The sequence below is a fragment of the Equus asinus genome, chromosome 3, assembly GCF_041296235.1.
Source record: "Equus asinus isolate D_3611 breed Donkey chromosome 3, EquAss-T2T_v2, whole genome shotgun sequence".
NCBI lineage: Eukaryota > Metazoa > Chordata > Mammalia > Perissodactyla > Equidae > Equus > Equus asinus.
The window spans coordinates 73,607,857-73,617,051 of record NC_091792.1 but is presented as its reverse complement, the minus strand read 5'-3'; positions in this window follow the sequence as shown (position 1 = coordinate 73,617,051).

Sequence of the window (9,195 nt, the reverse complement as noted above, 5' to 3'; positions counted from 1 at the left end):
ACCTGGATCACATGCAAATGCTTTCAGAATGGTAGCCCACTCTTCAGCAGTGCTGACCTTTCAGCAGCTACCCTGCCCATGGGATCACTCTCCACTGAGTGGCAAGGCTTGGGCCCACATAGGCACCCATCCCATCTCGTGTAGCAGCTCAGCTGAACTGCCTGGAAGTGAAGTGGCCCCATCCACAGGACAGCGATCTTCCTGACAAGTGCAGAGGCACCACCCACTGAGTGCAACCAGCTAGGTGGTTGCAGCCAGTCCATGCAAATGCAGAGTGGCCATACTTTCACAACTACCAGCAGATGGGGCAGGATTAGAAATCACAGCTCCTGTCCTCCCCAGTGGTGGCAGGTGGAATCTCTGACCTGATATTATGACAAATGTACCAGCAAAGGATCAATTCATTGAGCATCATGAAGGCCTATGGTAACAATTCAGAGAAGGAAAATACCAAGCCTCCACAAACCTATCTTGAGGTCATAGAACTTTACAATCTAGATGACAGAGAAACAAAAATAGTTGTCACAGAGAAACACAATGAGTTAAAAGAAAACTCAGAATTGCAGTTCAATGGGCTCAGGATTAAAATTAATGGTAGGACAGAATACTCCACCAAAAAAGAGTGAAGCTGTAAAACAACAATGACAAAAAATGAAAGAAATCATGAATATGAAGAACACAATTAATTAGATAAAAAGTAATTTAGAAATCATAAAAATAGATCTGAAGTTATGCAGGACAGAATTAGCGAATAAGAGGACAGAAATATAAAATTGCTTCCCGTGGGGGAGGAGAGAGAACTAAGATTTTAACAACATGAATAAATTATTTGAGAAATATCTGATTCAATTATGAAATACAATATAAGGATTGCAGGTATTCCAGAGGGAGAAGGGAGGGGTAAAGTAGCAGAGAGCATGTTCAGAAAGATACTAACTGAGAAATTCCCAAAGATGTGGAAGGAACTGGGCTGACAAGTACATGAAGCCAATAGAAGTCCTAATTACATCAATGCAAAAAGTCTTTTTCCAAGGCATATGACATTAAAACTAGAAAAAGCCAACAGCAAAGAAAAAACTGAAGGGCATCAAGAGAGATGAAAATAACTTACAAAGGAGCCCCTATCATGATTTTAGCACTTTTCTCAGCAGAAAAGATTCAGAATAGGAGAGAATGGAATGATATATTCAAAATACTGAAAAGCAAAAACTTTCAGCCAAGAATAATCTATCCAGCAAACCTAGCCTTCAGATATGATGGAGGAACAAAAGCTTTCTCAGATAAACAAAAGCTGAGGGAATCCACTGCTACTAGACCTCCCTTACCAGAAATTATGAAGGAAGTACTCATACCTGAAATGAAAGGTAAAGGTTTACAAAATTTTGAGCAAGGAGATAAATACACAAAATCAGAAAATTGCAACAATGCATCAGAACAAGTTATCAAACACTTAATTATAACATAAATATATAGAGAAGGAAAGCATCAATATAGCTATAAACATTTCAATTTAGTCATAAACTCGTAACACAAAAAATTATTTTTGACAGCAATAACTTATAAGGGGAAAAGGAAAGTGATAGAGGCTAATGGCTATCAGAAAATGGACTATCTAATCTGAGATCTTTTATACAAACTTCAAGGCAACAACTAAACGGAGAATCAGAGCAGAGACAAAAATCATAAATAACGAGAAAATCACCACAGAAAACCACCAAATTGAAAGGCAGTCATAAAAACAAAGGAAAGTAAACAACGGAAATATAGAACAACCAGAAAACAAGAGATAATGTGGAAACATTAAGCCCTCTTAAATCAACAATTACTTAAAATATAAATGGATTGACTTATCCCATGAAAAGAGACACAGTAACTGGGTGGATTAAAAAACAAGTCCCAATAATTTGCTGCCTCTCAGAAACAAATCTCAGCTCTAAAGATAAACATAGTCTCAGAGTGAAGAAATGGAAGATGATAGTCCAAGCAAATGGCAAACGAAAGAAAGTAGGCATGGCCATACTTCTATCAAACATGCAGACTTCAAGATAAAAAATATGATGAGAGACAAAGAGAGCCAGTATATAATAATAAGAGGAACATTCAACCAAGAGGGCATAACACTTATGAATTTATATGCCCCTAACACAGGAGCACCAAAGGATATAGAACAACTATTACCAGACCCACAGGGAGAATTGGTAGCAATATAATAATAGTAGGGTGCCACAACACCCTATGTATATCAATCGATCAAATGTCCAGACAGAAAGTCAACAGAGAACTGTAATGAAACACTAGACCTGATGGACTTAGTAGACATACGCAGAACATTCTATTGAAAAACAACAGAATACACATTTTTCTCACATGCATGTGGAACAACCTCAGAGATAGAGATAGACCAACAGGCCAACAAAACAAGACTCAATAAATCTAAGACTGAAATCATATAAAGCATGTCTTTGACCACAACAATATGAAACTAGAAATCAACCACAAGGAAAACTCTGAGAAAGGCACAAGTATGTGGAGATTAAACAACAGACCACTGAACAACTATTGGGTAAAATAAGAAATCAGAGGAGAAATCAAAAAATACCTGGAGACAGGATGGCACTGTGAGTAGTCCTCTTTGTCTCTCCCCCTTCGAGTCTACAATTATTTGGACATTCATCACTTAACAAAGCATATCCATATAGCATCCCATGACGTCTGAGATACCCACACGGCTATACATTGGAAGGCGGACGGACTTCCCTTCGGGAGGAGGTAGAGATAGGTGAAAACTCTCTGACTCTGACCAAACAGCCTAGTACCTGCAAGCACCTTTCTTCCAACGGATGCCCCCAGAACATCAACACACACCTAGGGCAGGAGGGAGTGCACACCAGAGGAACAGCAGTGGAAACAAGTGACCAGAGCCCTACCTAAGCCCCCGGCAATTACTCCTAAACCCAGAGGGAAGCTCCAGAGTTACACACCTGAGTCCGCGGGGAGAGCCTCTCCCTGAAATTGGTGGGGAGGCCCCACCTGGTGTCCATGGCACCTAGAGCATCCCAGAGAGAATCCCAGAGGGCGCAGTGGCCCCCCAGCTGCCACTGCCTGCCCTGCGGGGCACAGGATTGCTGGAAATCTCGGAGAGGATTGGGGCTGGGGAGAGCTCCAGCTGCCAGCTCTGCAGCCTGGGGGGGAAGCTCCAGAGTTCCGCCTGGGCAGCAGACAAAGCTCTCTGTCTGCCATTAGCGGAGGGGCCCCACCCAGCATTCACAATGCTGGGAAGGTCCTGGAGAGAATCCCAGAGGGCGCAGCGACCCCCCAAGCAGCTGCTGCCTGCCCTGTGGGGCATGGGATTGCCAGAGATCTTGGAGAGGACTGGGGCTGGATGGAGCTCCAGAGGCTGGCTCCGCAGCCCGGGGGTGAAGTTCCAGAGTTCCGCCCAGGCAGCAGACAAAAGTCTCTGTCTGCCATTAGTGGAGGGGGCACCGCCCAGCATTCACAATGCTGGGAAGGTCCCGGAGAGAGTCCCAAGCAGCGCCATGGCCTGCCAGCTGCCGCTGCCTGCCTGGTGGGGCTTAGGACTGCTGGAGATCTCCTCGGAGAGGACTGGGGCTGGGTGGAGCTCCAGCGGCTGTCTACATGGCCTGGGGGGGAAGCTCCAGAGTTCAGCCCGGGCAGCAGACAAAACTCTCTGTCTGCCATTAGCGGAGAGGCCCTACCCAGCATCCACAACACTGGGAGGGTCCTGGAGAGGAGACTATCAGGCAGGGCAGCAGCCGGCCAGCTACCACTGAAATCAAGGTCTCCGGCTATCCCCCAGACAGGCCAAAGGGCTCCCCGAGATCCTGGGGGACAGGACTGGGGAGGGGTGAATTTCCAGGGATGCAGCTCCGTAGCCTAGGGGGAAACCCTACAGTCTCACAGCAGCCTCAGCGAAAGCCTCTGCACAGCATTAGTAGAGAGCACCCATCCAGCAGCCACAAGGCTGGAAGACCCCGGGACAAAAGTAGCATAGCTAGGTGAGCTAACCACAGATTGTATAAGATGCCAATAGCTCTGCTGTAACCCATAGTGGACAAGTGAGATTTTGTGGGTGCTGACAGTGATGGAGCGGCAAATATAAGTGATCCTACCCCGGCCGCTGGAAAAGCCCATAACACAGTTGCAGACCCCAAGGAGGGAGCATGTCTAGGTGGTCTGCAACAGTAGGCACCAGCAGCCTGAAGCCCCCCCCATGAAGGCCCCCACAGCAGAAGAGGGAACCCACAGGACCACTGTGACTACAAGGAGGGGCCCAGGGCCAGTTAGCAACAGCTGATAGGGTTCCTGGTCAGTGCAGTATAAACAACTGCTCCCCCAGCATACCAGCAGAAACAAGTGGAAGGAGTAACTAAACTCTATCTCTATGCAGAGGCCCAAATCTACAACATCAAACAATATGAAAAAATACATTAAATCTCCAGAACAGAAGGAAAATAACAAATACACAGCAAACAATCCCAAAGAAAATGAAATATATAACCTAAATGACGATGACTTCAAAACTGCCATCATTAAAATAATGAGCTAAAAGAGAATTCAGATAGACAAGTCAGCGTGTTCAGTAGCTATGTCACAAAAGAGTTTGATACTATAAAGAAGAACCAAACAGAAATACTGGAAATTAAGAACACAATAGAGGAGACTAAGAAAAATCTAGATGCACTGAACAGTAGGGCCGATAATATGGAGGAAAGAATTAGCCATTTGGAAGATAGGAATATAGAAATGCTGCAGGCAGAGGAGGAGAGAGAAGTAAGACTAAAAAGAAATGAAGAAACTCTCCGAGAATTATCAGACACAATTAGGAGATGCAACATAAGGATTATAGGCATACCAGAGGGAGAAGAGAAGGAGAAAGGGGCAGAAAGCCTATTCAAAGAAATAATGGCGAGAACTTCCCAAATCTGGTGAGAGAGATGGAACTTCATGTCACAGAAGCCAATAGATCTCCAAACTTTATCAATGCAAGAAGATCAACCCCATGGCATATAGTAGTGAAGCTAGCAAAAGTCAACGACAAGGAGAAAATACTAAGGGCAGCCAGGCAGAAGAAATTAACCTACAAAGGAACCACCATAAGGCTATCAGCAGATTTCGCAGCAGAAACTTTACAGGTTAGAAGAGGGTGGAATGATATATTCAAAAATCTGAAGGACAAAAACTTACAGCCGAGAATTCTCTACTCAGGGAAAATATCCTTCAAGTATGATGGAGAAATAAAAACTTTCCTAGATAAACAAAAATTAAGGGAGTTCATTGCCACAAAACCTCCTCTTCAGGAAATCCTCAGGAAGACCCTCATTCCTGAAAAATCAGACAAAGGAAAGGGGCTACAAAACCAAGAGCAGAGCAGATGAGTAGAAAGACAACAACAGAGAGTAGCAGCTCTTCATCAGAACAGATTAAACCATGGGATGAGAAAGAAAGGAAATTGAAGAAAACCAGGAAACAAGACATAAAATGACCGAGGTAGACCCCCACATCTCAATAATCACTCCAAATGTAAATGGATTGAACTCCCCAATCAAAGACACAGAGTGGCAGGATGGATAAAAGAACAAGACCCAGCAATATGCTGCCTCCAGGAAACTCACCTCAGCCCCAAAGACAAACACAGACTCAGAGTCAAGGGATGGAGAACAATACTCCAAGCTAATAATGAACACAAGAAAGCAGGTGTTGCTATACTAATATCAGACAAAGTAGACTTCAAAGCAAAACAGGTAAAGAAAGACAAAGAGGGACAGTATATAATGATCAAAGGGACTCTCCACCAAGAAGACATAACACTTATAATTATATACGCACCCAACACAGGAGCACCTAAGTTTGTAACGCAACTCTTAACAGAACTAAAAGAAGACATCAGCAACAATACAATAATAGCACGGGACCTCAACACACAATTAACACCAATGGACAGAACATCCAGACAGAAAATCAACAAGGAAATAATAGAATTAAATGAAAAATTAGACCAGATGGACTTAATAGATATATATAGAACACTTCATCCAAAAACAGTAGGTTACACATTTGTCTCAAGTGCACAGGGAACATTCTCAAGGATTGACCATATTTTGGGAAACAAAGCAAGCCTCAATAAATACAAGAGAGTTGAAATAATATCTAGCATCTTTTTTGATCATAATGCTATGAAACTAGAAATCAACTACAAGAAAAAAGTAGAGAAAGGTGCAAAAATGTGGAGACTAAACAACACGCTTCTGAACAAAAAATGGATTATTGAAGAAATTAAAGACGAAATCAAATATTATCTGGAGACAAATGAAAATGAGAACATGACATACCAAATCATTTGGGATGCAGCAAAAGCAGTCCTAAGAGGGAAATTCATTGTAATACAGGCTCACCTCACTAAACAAGAAAACCCGCACATAAGGAACCTCAAACAACACCTAACAGAATTAGAAAAAGAAGAACAAACAAAGCCCAGAGTCAGTAGAAGGGAGGGAAATAATAAAAACAAGAGCAGAAATAAACGATATTGAAACAAAAAAGACAGTAGAAAGGATCAATGAAACAAAGAGTTGGTTATTTGAAAAAATTAACAAAATCGACAAACCCTTAGCCAGACTCACCAAGAGAAGAAGAGAGAAATCTCAAATAAATAAAATTAGGAATGAGAGAGGATAAATCATAACAGATACCAATGAAATACAAGGGATCATAAGAGAATACTATGAAAAACTATATGCCAACAAATTGAACAACCTAGAAGAAATGGACAAATTCCTAGACTCCTACAACCTCCACAAACTGAATCAGGAAGAAATAGAGAATATGAATAGGCCAATCACAAGTAAGGAAATAGAAACAGTAATCAAAAACCTCCCCAAAAATAAGAGTCCAGGACAAGATGGCTTCTGTGGAGAATTCTACCAAACATTCAAAGAAGATTTAATATCCTTCTCAAACTATTCCAGAAAATTGAGGAAGATGGAGTACTCCCTAACACATTCTATGAAGCCAACATCACTCTGATCCCCAAACCTGACAAGGACAACACAAAGAAGGAGAACTACAGGCCGATATCACGGATGAACATAGATGCAAAAATCCTCAACAAAATTTTGGCAAACCAAACACAGCAATACATCAAACAGATTATACACCATGATAAAGTGGGATTTATACCAGGGACACAGGGATGGTTCAACATCCGCAAATCAATCAACGTGATACACTACATTAACAAAATGAAAAACAAAAACCACATGATCATCTCAATAGATGCAGAGAAAGCATTCGACAAGATCCAACATCCATTTATGATAAAAAACCTTAGTTAAATGGGTATAGAAGGAAAGTACCTCAACATAATAAAGGCCATATATGATAAACCCACAGCCAGCATCATACTCAATGGACAAAAACTGAAAGCCATCCTTCCGAGGACAGGAACAAGACAAGGGTGCCCTCTTTCACCACTCCTATTCAACATAGTACTGGAGGTGTTGGCCAGAGCAATTTGGCAGGAAAAAGAAATAAAAGGAATCCAAATAGGTAATGAAGAAGTAAATCTCTCGCTGTTTGCAGATGACATGATCTTATATATAGAAAACCCCAAAGAATCCATAGAAAAACTATTAGAAACAATCAACAACTACAGCAAAGTTGCAGGGTATAAAATCAACATACATAAATCAGTAGCATTTCTATACAGTAACAATGAACTAACAGAAAAAGGACTCAAGAACTCAATCCCATTCACAATTGCAACGCAAAGAATAAAATACCTTGGGATAAATTTAACCAAGGAAGTGAAGACTTTCTACAATGAAAACTACAAGACTTTCTTGAAAGAAATTGACGACGACATAAAGAGATGGAAAGACATTCCGTGCACATGGTTTTGAAGAATAAACATAGTTAAAATGTCCATACTACCTAAAGCAATCTACAGATTCAATGCTATCCCAATCAGAATCCCAAGGACATTCTTTACAGAAATTGAACAAAGAATCCTAAAATTCATATGAGGCAACAAAAGACCGCGAATTGCTGAAGCAATCCTGAGTAAGAAAAACAAAGCCGGAGGAATCACAATCCCCTATTTCAAAACATACTACAAAGCTACAGTGATCAAAACAGCATGGTACTGATACAAAAACAGGTGAACAGATCAATGGAACAGAATTGAAAGCCCAGAAAGAAAACCACACATCTATAGACAGCTAATCTTCGACAAAGGAGCAGAGGGCCTACATTGGAGAAAAGAAAATCTCTTCAACAAATGGTGCTGGGAAAACTGGACAGCCACATGCAAAAGATTGAAAATTGACCATTCTTTTTCACCACACACCAAAATAAACTCAAAATGGATCAAAGACCTAAAGATTAGGCCTGAAACAATAAGTCTTCTAGAAGAGAATATAGGCAGTACATTCTTTGACATCAGTTTCAAAAGAATCTTTTCGGACACTATAACATCTCAGTTTAGGGAAACAATAGAAAGAATAAACATATGGGACTTCATCAGACTAAAGAGCTTCTTCAAGGCAAAGGAAAACAGGATTGAAATGAAAAAACAGCCCACTAATTGGGAAAAAATATTTACAAGCCACTTATCCGACAAAGGGTTAATCTCCATAATATACAAAGAACTCACACGGCTTAACAACAAACAAACAAACAACCCGATCAAAAAATGGGCAGAGGACATGAACAGACATTTCTCAAAAGAAGATATAAGTATGGCCAATAGACACATGAAAAGATGTTCATCATCGCTAATCTTCAGGGAAATGCAAATCAAAACTACACTAAAATATCACCTTACACCCGTTAGATTGGCAATAACATCCAAAACCAAGAGCGACAAATGTTGGAGAGGTTGTGGAGAAAAAGGAACCCTCATACACTGTTGGTGGGAATGCAAACTGGTAAAGCCACTATGGAAAACAGTATGGATTTTTCTCAAAAAGTTAAAAATAGAAATACCCTATGACCCAGCCATCCCATTATTGGGTATCTATCCTAAGAACCTGAAATCAGAAATCCCAAGAGTCCCTTGCACCCCTATGTTCATCACAGCATTATTTACAATAGCCAATATGTGGAACCAAACTAAATGCCCAGAAACTGATGATTGGATAAAGAAGATGTGGTATATATACACAATGGAATACTACT